Source organism: Schistocerca americana, chromosome 11, assembly GCF_021461395.2.
Source record: "Schistocerca americana isolate TAMUIC-IGC-003095 chromosome 11, iqSchAmer2.1, whole genome shotgun sequence".
NCBI lineage: Eukaryota > Metazoa > Arthropoda > Insecta > Orthoptera > Acrididae > Schistocerca > Schistocerca americana.
Genome location: NC_060129.1, coordinates 78466780 through 78484178, shown reverse-complemented (window position 1 = coordinate 78484178; position 17399 = coordinate 78466780). Strand labels below are relative to the sequence as shown.

The 17399-nt window shown below is 41.8% G+C and overlaps 1 protein-coding gene across 6 annotated transcripts in view; it reads right to left on the bottom strand.

The window, feature by feature from the left end:
- The window catches only part of LOC124553966 (zinc finger protein 99-like), a 92017-nt gene that overhangs the window by 13274 nt on the left and 61344 nt on the right, over positions 1-17399 (bottom strand). The gene's annotated exons all lie outside the window — the stretch shown is intronic.

Genomic DNA, 17399 nt, shown 5'->3' with positions numbered 1-17399 from the left:
AAATAGTTTGAAGTAAGTCATTATCTGAGTCTATTATCCTTACTGTAATGTCCTTCTTGCCAGTTTTGGGAATTACAGTTTTCAAATGAGTGTCATTTAATATGGTGGACACCATGGTCTGATTGTATAGTTTGCTGCAATCGGCTCGACAGGTGGGCCAAAGTCTTCCAATGAATGGCGACTACGCTGTGCAGCAAGCACATGGTTTAGGGAAGTGAAGAAAGGGTAGACAGGGTGCCGTTTACACTTATCCCTCTAGTCACCATTTTCACTGCTCGTAACACAGTTAGTCTACTTTTGATAAAAAAAAACACAAGTATCTAATTTGACATTTAGTTTCTGCAACATTATATCTGGATGAAGTCATTTCTAGGGATGATGGGATTTATGTGACTTCTGTGAATACTCTGAACTGGCCTTGAAAGGCCTAACATTACCAACAAACTGCCACATCACCTTCAGGCAATAGGTGTAACTGGATGCAGTTATGGTGGGGCATCTAGCACTCTCTGAGCTGTAGCCAGTTTTCATGCCCAGAACCACCCCTCTACGTCAAGTTGCTTCTCAATTGGACTCAAGAGTGATGATATACACCACATGCCAATAGCACTTGGCAGAACCAGATTATCATCCATCGAACTACTAGCCAAACCCAACAGGTGTTAACACTGGCATAGCAGAATTCTGAGATTACAGAAATAAGATTCGACATGGAGAAATGACAATTATGTACATAACAGGTTTGCAACAAATGTCTTAATTATCACTACTTGACAACCATAAGATATATCTATGTTTTTTGCTGGCACCTTTTCCCATTGTTTGGGCTAAGCCCCCATGTTTATGGCGATCTCTGCCTTAGAGTAACTTCTGTGACCCATCATGGTATTAATACACCATGCTGGTTGCTTCTTATACTGGTATAGACTTTGGTGAACAACTGATAAAATATGTAAAAAGTTCTTCATTGTACAAATGTTTTCAAGAACTCTAGTAGCACAACATTATCCACTAATTACCAAAATTACAACTGACACCAAGCTGTATGCAAGACTCCTGCTGTGGCCCAGGGAGAGGGGGGGTGGGCAGGAGGAAACTGGCCAAGAGGGGGCAGGGGGAAACTGGTCAAGAGGGGGGGAGATTGGATAAGCACAGGGGGGGGGGATTAGGTAAGAGGGCGGGAGATTGGATGAGGGCGGGAGATTGGATGAGGGCGGGAGACTGGATGAGGGCGGGAGACTGGATGAGGGCGGGAGACTGGATGAGGGCGGGAGATTGGATGAGGGCGGGAGATTGGATGAGGGCGGGAGATTGGATGAGGGCGGGAGATTGGATGAGGGCGGGAGATTGGATGAGGGCGGGAGATTGGATGAGGGCGGGAGATTGGATGAGGGCGGGAGATTGGATGAGGGCGGGAGATTGGATGAGGGCGGGAGATTGGATGAGGGCGGGAGATTGGATGAGGGCGGGAGATTGGATGAGGGCGGGAGATTGGATGAGGGCGGGAGATTGGATGAGGGCGGGAGATTGGATGAGGGCGGGAGATTGGATGAGGGCGGGAGATTGGATAAGCGCGGGGGGGGATTGGGTAAGAGGGGGGGAGATTGGATAAGCGCGGGGGGGATTAGGTAAGACGGGGGATTGGCCAAGAGGGGTGGGGATTGGGCAAGAGGGGTGGGGATTGGGCAAGAGGGGTGGGGATTGGGCAAGAGGGGTGGGGATTGGGCAAGAGGGGTGGGGATTGGGCAAGAGGGGTGGGGATTGGGCAAGAGGGGTGGGGATTGGGCAAGAGGGGAAAATGCTGCAAAAAGTAGGTAGATCCTTCTGCCCCCTCACTGCAATACTATTAATTATGCATGGTGCACCTTCCATTCTGAGCAGCCTTCCTATCTGCATTCAGCCACAGTTCATATGCACGTTATATTTCATTCATATGAGCACCTACAAACAGGGCACGAGCATCTGCACTCTCTGCCGTGCTCCAGCAATTTGTATGAAACACCCCTCATCCATGCACCTTATGTTTCTGCACCCATTGGATGCTACAACTAACATGTATGAAGTGTTGCATATGTAGGGAATTGTTTAAAATGCCTGCCCATGAAAGGAATGTTCAAATATTGGTCTACCTGTATCTGTCATTAGGGTTTGTTGTTATTATGTCAGCAAGAGGTTGTAGGTTTTCTTTCTTTCCTTTTCTTTTTTAATATCTGTGCACAGCACTCCTTCACAGTGATTGCATCCTGATGAAGACTGATGAATGCATCGAATGTTAAGTACTTAGAATCAAAATCAATTGTCTGGTATTCTTACATCTTTGTGCTAAGCATTCGATTTTCTATATTGAATTTAGTTTTTGTTCACAGGACGATGTAATGGGTGGTTGGAACTTGCTGTTGTTGCTGTGGCATTCTTGAAAATTTAGTGAGAATGTTGTCGGAAATTATGTAAGCAGCTGTTGGCATGCCACCTCTGGATCTGAGACAATTGTCAGCCACACCACATGGAGATCCTAATCCAATGAGTATAGAAAACATATGGCGATGATGATACTTATATTAATAATAGTCGCCTACATCTACACAATTCCTCTGCAACTGTTAATTACGAGCCTGGCTGAGGCTCATCGAGAAACCTTCAGTCTGCTTCTCTGCTGCTCCACTCTCCAACTGTGTGTGCGGAAAAAGAACACATCTTCCCATGCAAGTTATGTTTCATTTTATTATGATGATCATTTCTCCCTATGCAGATAGGCTCAACAAAACATGTTCACATTCTGATGACACAATTAATGACTGAAATTTCATGAGGATGCTTGTCACTGCAAAAACCACTTTTTTTATGACAGCCACCGCAATTCGTGCATTTTAATGGTGGCACAATCTCTTATTTCATGAAAATACAAAACGAGCTACCCTTCTTTGAACTTTTTCCATGACCCACACCGCACTGCAATACTCCAGAACTGTGTTGACAAGGGTAATGTAAGCAGTCTTTTCAGTAGATGGGTTACATAACCTAAGTGTTCTGCCAATAAATCGTAGTCTTTGCTTTGCTTTCCCCAGCGCATTTTCTATGTGACTGTTACAATTTAAGTTATTCATAACTGTTATCCTTACGTATTTAGTTGACTTTACAGTTTTTAGATTAATGGATTCGTATGGTATCATCTGTCTGTATCACTATTTACTCTATAAGAATAAAGAGCTAGTCATGTTTGACAAGCATCATGTTTCCTGAATCCATGTTGGCTATTTATCAATAAATCGTGTTCCTAGAGGTAACGCATGATGTTCACCCATAGAATGTTCCAAAATCCTGCTAAAAATTGACGTTAGTGATAGGGGTCTATATTTCAGCACATTATTCTTTTTCTTTCTTGGGTGCTGGTGTGATCTGTGCAAGATTCCTGTCTTTGGGAACGGATCTTTCTACAGTTGAGCAGTTGTATACGGCTGCTAAGTATGGCAGTACTATACCGGCATACTCTGAACAGAACCTGACTGGTATACAATCTGGACCGAGGCCTTGCATTTCTGAAGTGTATTAAGGTGCTTCGATACACTGAGGGAATCCAGATCTAGGTTACTAATATAAGCAGTTGTTCTCAATAAGAATTCAGGAATATTTACTTTGTCTTTTTGTGAAGGGATTTATGAAAACCTATAATAACTCCAGTAGCACTGTCATCAATAACACCACCATAGTTATCATGCAGTGAAGGTATTGACTGCAATTTGTCACTTGTATACTTTACGTCCAATTAGAATTTATTTCGCTTTTGTGCCAGATTTCGAGACGGTTTCGCTTTGGAAACTATTAAAACCCTCTCTTTCACTCAAGTTTGCGCTTAATTTCGAGCTTCTGTAAAACATTGCAAATCTTGGGGATTTAGCGTTCTTTTAAACTTGGTATGCGTTTTTCTGCAAGTCTTGCGGCCTGCTCTGTGTATCTTGGGTGATCAGTACCACCTCTTATTAATTTATTTGGTTCATGTCTCACAGTTACAATCGACATTATTTCTCTGAATTTAAATCACATCTGGCCTAAGATTACAAAGGCAGATCTGAAGGAGTGGAGAGTGTCTCTTATAAAGTTGTCAAGCGAATTTTTATCCACTTTTTTAAGAACTTATATCTTGTATTATTTTTGACAAGTTGGATGTTTCAGTACTCGTTCTCGTTACAACAACCTTGTAGTCACTAATGCCTGTATCTGCCACGTTGTTCCCTGTTTGGTCAGGAATATTAGGCGGTCAGGCTCTGTTGGGTTGGGTTGTTTGGGGAGGAGATCAAACAGCGAGGTCATCAGTCTCATCGGATTAGGGAAGTAAGTCGGCTGTGCCCTTTCAAAGGAACCATCCCAGCATTTGCCTGGAGCGATTTAGGGAAATCACAAAGACCTAAAGCAGGCTGTGTTTTCGCCACCATTTACACAGTGAGTGGGCTCCTGAACTAATTGTTCCAAAAACGTCCTGACTGCCTTCTCAGTTATTCTGATGTCATTTTATGACTAGCATCAGCATTCGTGTATTTTCACCAACATATCGAAAGTAGATTGAAGTCATCACCAACAATAGTTGTATGGATGGGGTACCTATTTGAAATGACAAGTTTTCTTTCAACTATTCAGCAACTGTATCGTACAAGTCAGAATATTTGCAAAATGAATCGATTATTAATTTATTCTGGTTGTCAAGTATAACGTGGTTCATGGTGTGGGTTCCTGTAGTCATGTCCTAGTTCATGAACCATGGGCAACGTATGAGTGGCCAAGTAAGTGGTCCCGACAGTCGGGATACCAGTTACTTTGGAATAAGGCTGGGCATCTCGGACATATTCTGAGTCGTGGTCACCTTTGTGCTCATACAGCAAAGACTACCAAATCCACCGGTTAGTCCCTCAGCCGTTAGGGGTAAAACCCAATGGGACTCGGGGCAAGTAAGGCTAGCAACCTGCTTCCCTGGTACTTTAAATATGATGCTGGCAACAATCATAGCAAAATGCCTCGGACCTTTCGAGGTGACGGAGTCCCACCTCTAACTGACAAACCAGGGACTCCTAAGATATGACTTGGCAAACAAATGGTAATGAGATGGGGAGCTATTAATATCAATGGGGGCTACTCTGGGAAGAAGGTAGAGCTGGCAGAGGCTGCAAGTAAGATGGGGCTGGACGTTTTAGCTGTTAGTGACATTCGGGTAAGGGGTGAGAAAGAAGAGCAAGTGGGAGAATACAAGGTCTACCTGTCAGGAGTCAAAGCAGGAATAGCACAATGGGGTGTAGGGCTTTACATCAGGAAAGAAATGGAACCCAGCGTAGTTGCAATAAGGTATGTAAATGAACGACTGATGTGGATAGATTTGACAGTGTCTAGCAAGAAAATTAGGATTGTGTCAGTATATTCGCATTGTGAAGGGACAGATCAAGATAAGATGGATAGTTTTTATGAGGCACTCAGTGATGTAGTAGTTAGAGTAAAGGACAAGGACAGTGTTCTGCTCATGGGTGATTTTAACGCCAGGATTGGAAATCGAACAGAAGGGTATGAAAAGGTTATGGGTAAATTTGGAGAGGATATCGAGACCAACAGGAACGGGAAACAACTCTTGGATTTCTGTGCCAGTATGGGCTTAGTAATCACAAACTCCTTTTTTAAACATAAGAACATTCACTGGTATACTTGGGAAGGCAGGGGAACCAGATCTGTCATTGACTATATAATAACAGATCAGGAATTCAGGAAGGCTGTGAGGGACACAAGTGTATTCAGGCGATTCTTTGATGACACTGATCATTATTTAATCTGCAGTGAAATTGGGATTGTGAGGCCGAAAGTGCAGGAGGTCAGGTCCATATGTAGGAGGATAAGAGTGGAGAAACTTCAGGATAAGGAAATCAGGCACAAGTACATAACAGCGATCTCAGAAAGGTACCAGTTAGTTGAATGTAGTCAATTACAGTCATTGGAAAAGGAATGGACAAGGTACAGGGACACAGTACTAGAAGTGGCTAAAGAATGTCTTGGAACAGTAGTGTGTAAAAGTAGGATGAAGCAAACAGCTTGGTGGAATGATACAGTCAAGGCAGCCTGTAAAAGGAAAAAGAAGGCCTATCAAAAATGGCTACATACCAGAACTCAGGTAGACAGAGAAAGTTATGTTGAAGAAAGAAACAAAGCCAAACAGATAATTGCAGCATCCAAGAAGAAATCGTGGGAAGACTTTGGAAACAGGTTGGAGACTATGGGTCAAGCTGCTGGAAAACCATTCTGGAGTGTATTTAGTAGTCTTTGAAAGGGAGGTAAGAAGGAAATGACAAGTATTTTGGACAGGTCAGGAAAACTGCTGGTGAATCCTGTGGATGCCTTGGGCAGATGGAGGGAATATTTTGAAAAGTTGCTCAATGTAGGTGAAAATGAGATCAGTGATGTTTCAGATTTCAAGGTAGAATGGGATAGGAATGATGATGGAAATAGGATCACATTTGAGGAAGTGGAAAAAATGGTCAATAGATTGCAGTGCAATAAAGCGGCTGGGGTGGATGAAATTAAGTCGGGACTCATCAAATACAGTGGAATGTCAGGTCTTAAATGGCTACACAGGATAATTGAAATGGCCTGGGAGTTGGGACAGGTTCCATCAGACTGGACAAAAGCAGTAATCACACCAATCTTTAAACATGGAAACAGAAAAGATTGTAACAACTACAGAGGTATCTCTTTAATCAGTGTTGTGGGTAAAATCTTCTCAGGTATTGTTGAAAGGAAAGTGCGAGTATTAGTTGAGGACCAATTGGATGAAAATCAGTGTGGGTTTAGGCCTCTTAGAGGTTGTCAGGACCAGATCTTTAGCTTACGGCAAATAATGGAGAAGTGTTATGAGTGTAACAGGGAATTGTATCTATGCTTTATAGATCTAGAAAAGGCATACGACCGGGTTCCTAGGAGGAAGTTATTGTCTGTTCTACAAGATTATGGAATAGGAGGCAAACTTTTGCAAGCAATTAAAGGTCTTTACATGGATAGTCAGGCAGCAGTTAGAGTTGACAGTAAATTGAGTTCATGGTTCAGAGTAGTTTCAGGGGTAAGACAAGGCTGCAACCTGTCTCCACTGTTGTTCATATTATTTATGGATCATATGTTGAAAACAATAGACTGGCTTGGTGGGATTAAGATATGTGAACACAAAATAAGCAGTCCTGCATATGCGGATGACTTAGTTGTGATGGCAGACTCGATTGAAAGTTTGCAAAGTAATATTTCAGAGCTAGATCAGAAATGTAAGGACTACGGTATGAAGATTAGCATCTCCAAAACGAAAGTAATGTCAGTGGGAAAGAAATATAAACGGATTGAGTGCCAAATAGGAGGAACAAAGTTAGAACAGGTGGACGGTTTCAAGTACTTAGGATGCATATTCTCACAGGATGGCAACATAGTGAAAGAACTGGAAGCGAGGTGTAGCAAAGCTAATGCAGTGAGCGCTCAGCTACTATCTACTCTCTTCTGCAAGAAGAAAGTCAGTACCAAGACTAAGTTATCTGTGCACCGTTCAATCTTTCGACCAACTTTGTTGTATGGGAGTGAAAGCTGGGTGGATTCAGGTTACCTTATCAACAAGGTTGAGGTTACAGATATGAAAGTAGCTAGGATGATTGCAGGTACTAGTAGATGGGAACAATGGCAGGAGGGTGTCCACAATGAGGAAATCAAAGAAAAACTGGGAATGAACTCTATAGATGTAGCAGTCAGGGCGAACAGGCTTAGATGGTGGGGTCATGTTACACGCATGGGAGAAGCAAGGTTACCCAAGAGACTCATGGATTCAGCAGTAGAGGGTAGGAGGAGTCGGGGCAGACCGAGGAGAAGGTACCTGGATTCGATTGAGAATGACTTTGAAGTAATAGGTTTAACATCAGAAGAGGCACCAATGTTAGCACTGAATAGGGGATCATGGAGGAACTGTATAAGGGGGGCTATGCTCCAGACTGAACGCTGAAAGGCATAATCAGTCTTAAATGATGATGATGATGATGATGATGATGATGATGATAAGTATAACCTCTGTCTGTACTAACTCACAGGAACTATCTACTTCAATTTCACTCCAAGGTAAACAACTACAAACAGCAATGAACACTGGATTCCTTCCTCTCCTTTGAAGTCATATCCTAAAGAAGTGCCATTATGCACCTAACATTGGATCTCCCAGATATGAGTAATACCACCCTCCATGAATACCCAGATCTTGCAGGTCGAGAGGCTTCCTCTGAAACAGTGCAAGCGACTTCATCTGGCTCATGGACTTAATCAGCCACAGACATCACTTGAAATCTGTTCATCAGATGAACTTGGGAAGTTCTCTGATTGGCCCCTCGGAAAGTCTTTTGCTGCCAGCCACACACTGGAATGACTCCCCACACAACCACAAGTGAGAGGTCAACATCATTGTGTGCTGTGACTGATGTGGCCACAGTAGTAGACTGATCGGGCACCATATGGGTCATGCTCGATGTCCTGTGACTGAATACAACACTGCCAGGAGCTGTGAGCTAAGAGTCACCAACTCAGCTTGAACCTGAACCCAGCATTAATGTTTCTATCCATAAAGCTGGCATGACAAATACACAGACACACGTGATGTATAGAAGTTGAAACAAAGAAACACTGACGAAATTTAAAATAAATTGTTCTTGTGATAATGTGTCAGCTCACAGTACTCTGATACACTGCTGCTGTTATGAGTGCTACCATTTGACTGGGGTAGCTAACTATTTCAAGTTATTCTCGAAACACACACACAAAAAAGGGTGGTGTAATGCAAACAGCTCTTCTATGCACCACACAGTTAATAAAGTGTACAGCCATGCCTGATAAATACACAGGTGTGCACAAAACATGGGAGCTGAAGCTACATAATAATAATAATAATAATAATAATAATAATAATAACAACAACAATAGCAGTATAGGTAGTAGTAGTGGTAATTAGAAAAATATATTTCGAGTAGTTGATAGATAGATCACTTGTTTGTGAGAAAAACATCAAATGGTAAGGATGTCAAGTCATGTATCAACAGTCCCTGCAGCTGATGCCAATAAACAGAGAAAAAAAGCAAATAAGCTTAACTAACAGTGCGTGCTTTCCTTATAGGTGAGGTGAAGTGGTTGCAGCAGCAGCAGCAGCAGCAGCAGCAGCCGCCACTTGATGTCAACATAACACTGTACAACCAAACCTACTGTCTGAATACCAGTGGCTGCAAGCACATCAGTGTCAGTATGATATGAAATGGGAAGTTCTACTCAGTGGTAATATTCGAAAACTATCTATTTAGTTATGTCAATGTTATGTTATCCATGGATGAATAATGCTAACTACGTGGTGAGTCAATGCAGATTTCAGCTTTGTTCCACAGGAATGTTTGATCTCAACCCACGATACCAGGTGAACACACAATCACTGGAGGGGACCTTCCTGGTACAGCTAATATATTTAACAACAGAGAGTGCACTCATCTATGGGAGCAGACTTACATGAGTAATGAATGCCAGCTATTCAATACAGCATGATCTTAAGTGCTGGAAAAGATTGCAGTCACATATCTACCGATTCTATTGCACACTGTGCAGTAATCTACTTTAGTTAGATCACCAAAGCTCTACACACATTGGAAAAAACCATAGCTCAGCTCCATGACACATTGTGTGGATTGACAGTGGTAGAAACATATGATTCAAAACTAGCAGGTGTGGGCTCTGAATTAGAATCTTGTTCAAGTTTAACATATCCAGCTATAAGTAACAGTTTATAAAACCCTCTACATTCCAATGTTAACAAATAGATACCACCATAACCAAGTGGACGAAACAGTCTCACTACAAGGGTCTTGTTGTAACTGACTGTTCCCACAATGATCGTGGAAACCAGAATAACAACATGAATGGATCATACTTCCTGATATTACAGGTTTCTGTTATTGGCGCTTTGTGCTAGGCGAAAATAATCTACTTCTTATGCTGTTTACATATCCTGAGGGAGTCTGCTTCGACATGTACATATTTTTTTCAAGAACTGTTTCAGTAAGAGTATCAGCTCCTGCAGAAGATTTTGCATGGAATTAAGGGAGTAACATATCAGACATTCAGCAGAAGCAGTGATATTCCAACACCAGAAAAATGCCAAACAGCAAATTTGTATTTGGTGACGTCTTTGTGGAAAATCGGGTATTTCTGCAGATATTTCTGCTTTGGTCACCACGTGCAATTTTACATATTTTATTTCAGGGAAACATACTTCCTTAAGGATCTCAAACCAGATGCCCCAGGATAACACAAACCTTATTATTGCTTTCAAAAAGGGCAATCCGAATTTAAAGCATATTTACCAAGCACAGGCTTTCTGGTTATAGATAAAACTAGGAAATTGAAAAAGGGTCAATAGAGATAAAACTTCAATGACATTCATCATGAAACCCAGTCTATCAAAAAGTAACTATCAGCATACTGTAGACTAGAGACAAAGCTGCACACATGTTGCACATTCACAGGGCACAAAGCACATTCATTCATTTATTTGACAGAAAAATTGAGATAATCAACACTAAATTAATGGAATAGGAAAGGCCCAAAGTGCTGTAACACACTATTGACAGAAGCAGAAAAGGAGGAGGAGGAAAAGAAGAAGTCACAGTAAAGACTGTTACTGATTACAGGAATACTGATTTACAACAGAACATGTGGGGTCATCAGGACAAAACCACAGATGTTAGGTAAGCACTCAATATGTTTACTTAGAATGCAGTAAGATATGGGGATAAGGAATTTGAAAGAATGTATATCTATTACAGTCAATATTCTCAGAAATTGAAAACATCAAAAAATACACCCTGAAATTATACAAATGTATATTCAAATATTACACATAACCAATGCACATAAGACCCCAAAAGGATTAATGAAAAAATAAAAAAAAATGACAAATACCAGACTGCAATTAAACCAACACTAGCAGCTGCATATAGTGCAGGTAAACTGCTAGAAATTATGCATGAAAGACTGAACAATCAACCCCTAGAGTATATAAATTATGATGATCTGAATTCAACCATTGATAAATTATGACTGCAAACAGCTTCAGCAGCTGCAGGGAATGCAGGTCACACGAACGAAATATTATTGATCACATCTAAGCTTTGAGAAAGACACATCATCGATTAATTATGGAGACAGTTGTCAATGAGCTTCAAAGACCAGTATACAGAATATTTCTGTACAAACATGTGATATCAGGAATGGACAATTTATGGCAGACTGATCTCTAAGATATGGAAGACTACTCACAATCCAACAGTGGTTTCAAGTACATTCTAATGGTCATAGACACATATTCCAAATTTGTTTGGACCTTACCTGTGAAGGCAAAGACAGGGAAGGTGGTTTCAGGATTTCTGAAAAATTGTTGCAGACTGGAACAAACTGGTTCCCCAACAACCTTCAAACCTATTATAGAGGTGAATTTTATAATAGGCATTTAAAAGCACAAATGGAACAATATGGGATTAATGATTATTCAGCCATCTCCTGTTTGAAGGCCAAGACTATTGAACACGATGATAAAAACTGAATGTGGGTGCAATTTAGTTTTCAACATATGTACAAATGGCTGAACATACTACCACAAATCATTGACAAGTATAATCACATTACTCAGCGTACAATTAAGAAGAAATCTATTGATGTCACAGAGGAACATAGAGGAATTACAGAAAAGCTCTGAACTGAAGGTGTTCCTCATAGAGCAAGTCCTAAGACATTGAGAGAATAGGACATTGTTGAAATGGCTCAGTTTCTCAACAAAGCCCAATTATTGGGTGAACACACACACACTTTTCTATGCAATCAGAAAAGTAAACCTCAAACCATGCAGTAGTGTGACGTGTGTGCAAGGAAACATGTCAAGATAAGTGAAGGTGTTATTCTCAAGAATCTTCCATTCCAACTTTGTATCTCTGGATACAATTTCCGTGGACCTGGAACAGAACTGAAAGAGTGCCTAGCTTACGGTGAGAAGGGATTTGAAATATTGGACAATACATGCAAAGAACACAACATTGTTTACACTACAAATAAAGATTATCATACTGCAGACAAAATATTCGCTTTTATTTATTTATCATATCGAAAGCGTCTATAAATGATATACTTCACTATACCCCGCAGAGATCTGCTGGAGCGAAGTACTTTTCTTTTAATTTAGACCAATGTTCTTTCAGTGTGAATGACATTACATCACAACTTTAAATGATGCAGAGATTTGTGTACTGCGAAGTTTAGCTGTTGAGCCATAGTCGAAAGTGAACTTCGGGAGGTAACATAAGAAGGGCATACCCCATCACTATATATATAATTGACATAATAAATATGCACTGATAAGGTTAGACAGGTAAGACAAGGAAAGGATACTGGTATAGGACAATTTATCACTGCATTAGTAGTTGATAAGGCAATTTTTGTCAAATGTAAGTTGGGTACTGGAATAACTTTCAAACGAATAATGAAAGCAGCTTGTCACACACTAAAGAAGAAGAAAAAACCTACAATTGAATCAGTGGTGACAGTGGAAAAAGGTGCTTTGAACCAGAAAGGAGGAAGGAAACAATGTGTCAAAATGCCCAGGGTCTTAACAATACCCAAGATGTCTGGCTGAAGAGTTCTGCTTCTAATCCCTCAATTTGCTGGGCTTACAGCCACTGGTTGACTACTTGGGGTGGGGGGGAGGGGGGGGGGGGAAGCCACTGCCATATCTCAAGCAGTAAAGAATTCCCAAACTGCTGAAAAGCAACTACAAGAAACTGAAAAGCATAATACAACCATGGAAGCTATTGGTAAAGGCCTATATTTAAAACCATACAGGAAAAAGGCTTGGGTTGTACATTAAAAAACAAGTCTATAACAATGCTACCAATGAGACTGCTTAGAAACATAGATCTGCCTACACTGACCAAAAAACTTAAATCACGAGATTTCGCAGCATGTTCATGTAGGATAAATTGCCTGAGAGAATGTGGAAATGAAGAAATGTGGGACTATCAATTCAGATGTTGTGGGGGGTATGGGACTCTCAGCAATTTAAGGCTGATTGAGAATTGTTACGTTACCTCAGTGACAGAAACCAGCTGTACAATTTTCGACACTACCGAGACATCAAGTCATACCTCTGAGGAAATTTCTGCCTGATAGTTATCCTGAAAACTGAATAAAAACAAGCAGTATTCAAGTCTCTGCATCATTTAAAGTTGTGATGTAATGTTATTCACACTGAAAGAACATTGGTCTAAATTAAAAGAAAAGTACTTTCCTCCAACAGACCTCAGCAGAGGGTAGTGCATCATATCACTGATTGGTCTAGGAATATAAAAAGCATACCTAATGTCACTGAATTAATAATAAATAGGGAGCAGGGGAGTTGCAGCAATACCTCTTTGGTCCTGCGAGATTTACGATTTATATGTATACAGAAAAACAATTTGTTTAAGGATTTGAGCTACATGCAAATGTTAATATGTTCTCATCAGTTAAAAACAGGAAATATTGTGGACTTTAGTAATAAATGTTCAATAGCATGGCTTGTAGGTTTCTTGAAGGGACAAGAGATGGTGCAAAATACTGATAAAATTTAGGAGTCATATCAACCAGTGGACATACTGCCAGTCAGTACAAATTATGTAGAGTGTAATATCACAATGAATTTTTTACCTTGATGACATATTAGTATATATTATATATGTATTTTTTCCTACAGTAGGTCCTGCTTATAAAATTGAAGTCAATGAAGTTCAAGATGAACAGAGACCACCACTCAAAGCCAAGGTGATGAAGGTTTCGAACCCATTGGGACAGTAGCAGGTACTGCAAAGTTTAGCTGTCAAGCCATAGCTGAAAGTGAACTTTGGGAGGTAACACAAGAAGGGCATGCCCCATATGGCGGGCAAGGCTGTCATTGAAAAAGTGGGGCCGCACCGTTTGAGGCACCAGGCGCTATGTCAGGGATTGTGCGACCCCTCCCGCCAGAGGTTTGAGTCCTCCCTCGTGTGTGTGTGTGTGTGTGTGTGTGTGTGTGTGTGTGTGTGTGTGTGTTTTCTTAGTTTAACTAGTTTGTTAAGAAACTGTAAGATAGGCAGACATGCAGATGAATACATGAAACACCCATAGTCTGGTTTTGAACAGACAAGGTATCAGTACAAACAGACGAAGGTAGTCCGCTCCACTACCCAGTAATAACAGGGTTTATGGCTATTGCGAAGATCACTAAGCTCAGGCAGATTCCTGAGGTACCACTTTCCCCTGGATAAGGGTGTCTGACAGGGCTGAACCCACTTGTACTGTGAACTTTGGTCCTTTAAAAATTCATTAAGGAAATGGGGCAGGCAGCTTCAGAAGCCCACATGTGTACAGTACAGAGGATACCAGTCCTCCAGCTGATGTCTTGGGCTTTCTCCAAATCAAAGAACACAACCACAGTCTCGTTTTCCTGCAGGAAACCACATATGACATTCATTGACAAACTGACGATACGGACGACTGCCAAACAGTGCATTCCAAATTCTCACTGTGCAGTGGTCAGGAGATAGCAAGACTTTGGCCACCAAACCAGCCGTCCAATAATCATATATTCCATCACATTGCAAGCACAGCTGATGAGAGGAACAGGCTGTAGCTAGAAGAGAGGGGTTTGTCATGTCCATACTGGACTTATGTATGGGAATAACAGCGGCTTCACACCAGCATCTGGGTAATGCGCTCTCTGCCCAAATGTGACTGTACCTACAAAGGAGAAAATGATTTCCCACAAGAGAAAGGTGCTGCAACATCTAAATGTGATCATCATCCAGTACTGGGGCAGAAGATTGGGATGATTTAAGAGCATGGTCTAGCTGTTTCATGGTAAAGGTGAGACTGTAGCATTCACGATTCTGAGAGGAGAAAATGTCAACTAACCCTCCTTCACTTGTTGCTGAGGGAGGAAGGTGGGGTGATAGTGGGTAGAGCTATAAATCCCCACAAAGCAGTGGCCCAAAGTGATGGAGATAGCAGTTGGGTCCATAATGACATCATCCATCACGGTCATGCCAGAAATCGAATAATGGAGGTCGATCACAGAGAGCGAATGAATGTTGCCCCACACGATTGAAGAGGGAGTGAAACTGTTAAAAGAAAGGGTAAATGAAATCCAGCTAGCTTTTTTGGTGCGATGATAACTGTTTATAATGAATACAGTTCGCCATCACAGGATGATTGTTAAAAATGCGGAGAGCATGTCTCTGCATGCGGATCACATCATTGTACATCTCAGTCCACCTAAGGAATGGCACACATTGAGGTAATATGAAGTGAAAGGTATGGAACATTCTGTGGCGATAATAAGGATAACGTTTGTAAGATACTTTACCTGGTCATCACAGCTGTTGTTGGTTCAGCCTTAGAAAGCTGCCAACTGCGTTTACAATCACTTGGGGTAGGAGTCAGCAAATGGTTTGCCATTGGGAAATGGTCGATCAAGCTTGTGTCAAACAGAAAAGACCACTTGAGATGACGGGCAAACTGTGTAGTGCAGAACAATAGGTCCAGATGGGAATAGGAGCACGTTACGTCCAAAAGAAATGTGGGTGTTCCACGTTAACTGAGAAGGTCTGCCAAGAGCGAACCTCTTGGACATGTTCTCAAAAGGCCTGAAGGGTGACAGTGGGCATTACAGTCGCTAAGCACCAAAATTGGGTGGGGGAGCTGACAAATGTGCTGGATGAAGTCTTCCCTGGTGACAGCTGCAGACATTAAAGAGAGATACGTGAAACGATTAAGGAAAATGCAGACCGCAACAGTTCGCAGTCGGGTGTTCGATGAGATGCTTCAGATATGACCATCATCCCAGAAGATCAGTAGGTCTCCGCCATGAGACTGAATGCCGTCCTTGGGATGGGGAAGGTCAAAGTGGACTGAAAGGAAACGTGGGAGGTCACCAGGACACATTTTTGTTTCTTGGAAGCAGAAGACAAGTGCCTTGCGATTCCATGAGCAACTGTAGTTCCTCATTATTCGATATAATGCTTCCTATGTTCCGTTGGGGAAGAGTCATAACAGGGATTGGGGAGGAGGGAACAAACGAATGGTAGTCACCTCCGTGGCTGCCGAGTGCCAGCCTTCAAAGACACACTGCTACACTGTGCACAGGCTGGAAGCATCGGCATTCTCCCTGGGTCACCCTGCAGATTCCAGGGGAGAAAATTCTTGGGTGGTGTGCACCAACCAAAGAGAGGTCAGCCGTATAAGGGTATCACGTGATGAGGCCGTTGAAGAGGATCACTGAGTCAGCGAAGGACAAAACAATTTGCCTTTCTTTGAATTTATTAGAGCCTTTACAGCTGACAGTTGAAGACTCTGATGTTTGTTGGCTGGAGGAATGTAGAAAGTCTTCGCAGGAGTATTCCTTTTCTCCTTTCTGGCCTGCCAATTGTGTAGCAGGTGATTCTGCTGCCAGGGCGATAATCTGGCAGCTTGTTGGGCACCTGCAGGAAAAGAAGACTGTGATACTAATGCGATACTGGGCCATTTCACAACTGCAGTTCTGAAATGGAGGTCAAAAGTCTACATGGCTACATCCTTTGTGAAGCAACAATGCATAGCAAGAATGGTACTAAAATGCAGGGCTCTTGACTAGCTAACAACGTGCAAGAGACAGGGTATGGTAGTTTCTCCTTCACCTTTATCTTCCAAATGGCCTACTCATTTAGGTACATGGGCCATTCATGGGATGAGGTGGCATGTCGCCATTAGAATTGATACAGTGGAGAGAAGGAGGTGAGAAATCACCCTCATGAGCATCTATACCACAAGTAACACATTTAACCATGTCTTGACAGGGCATGCACGTGTGGCTATAATGTTAATGTTGACACTGTTAGGAAACATCTAGTTTGGACGAATGGTCAGACTGTGATGACTGCATGTTGTTGTTGTCATTGTTGTGTTCAATTCAGAGACTGGTTTATGCAGCTCTCTATGCTACTCTATCCTGTGCAAGATTCATCATATCCAAGTAACTTCTGCAACCTACATCCTTCTGAATCTGTTTAGTTTATTCATGCCTTGGTCTCCCTCTATGATTTTTACCCTCCACACTTCCCTCCAATTGATGATCCCTTGATGCCTCAGAACGTGTCCTATCAACCGATCCTTTCTTCATAAATCTTTGAGGGAAGCACTACTCAATCATATGACAGAAAAAAAGAGTGCATGTGGGCACTAAGTTTGCATCAACCTATTTCATTACCCAATGGACTGCAGTGACACACTGATCACATAAGTGTGGATTTTTTCCCTTGATCAGACCTTCAAAGAGCTGA